Below are 713 nucleotides of genomic sequence, written 5' to 3' on the forward strand. Positions count from 1 at the left end.
GTTAAACGCCAGCTTTTATGCCAGTTTGGGCGTTTAACTCCCATTTAGGTGCCAGTTCCGGCGTTTAACGCTGGGAATTCTAAGGGTGACTTTGAACGCCAGTTTGGGCCATCAAATCTTGGGCAAAGTATGAACTATCATATATTGCTGGAAAGCCCAGGATGTCTACTTTCCAACGCCGTTGAGAGCGCGCCAATTGGGCTTCTGTAGCTCCAGAAAATCCACTTCGAGTGCAGGGAGGTCAGAATCCAACAGCATCTGCAGTCCTTTTCAGTCTCTGGATCAGATTTTTGCTCAGGTCCCTCAATTTCAGCCAGAAAATACCTGAAATCATAGAAAAACACACAAACTCATAGTAAAGTTCAGAAAAGTGAATTTTAACTAAAAACTAATAAAAATATACTAAGAACTAACTAAATCATACGAAAAACATACTAAAAACAATGCCAAAAAGCGTACAAATTATCCGCTCATGACAACACCAAACTTAAATTGTTGCTTGTCCTCAAGCAACTGAAAATCAAATAAGATAAAAAAGAAGAGAATATGCAATGAATTCCAAAAACATCTATGAAGATCAGTATTAATTAGATGAGCGGGGTTTTAGCTTTTTGCCTCTGAATAGTTTTGGCATCTCACTTTATCCTTTGAAATTCAGAATGATTGGCTTCTTTAGGAACTCAGAGTCCAGATAGTGTTATTGATTCTCCTAG

The sequence above is a fragment of the Arachis stenosperma genome, chromosome 10 (genome assembly GCF_014773155.1).
Source record: "Arachis stenosperma cultivar V10309 chromosome 10, arast.V10309.gnm1.PFL2, whole genome shotgun sequence".
Taxonomy (NCBI): Eukaryota; Viridiplantae; Streptophyta; class Magnoliopsida; order Fabales; family Fabaceae; genus Arachis; species Arachis stenosperma.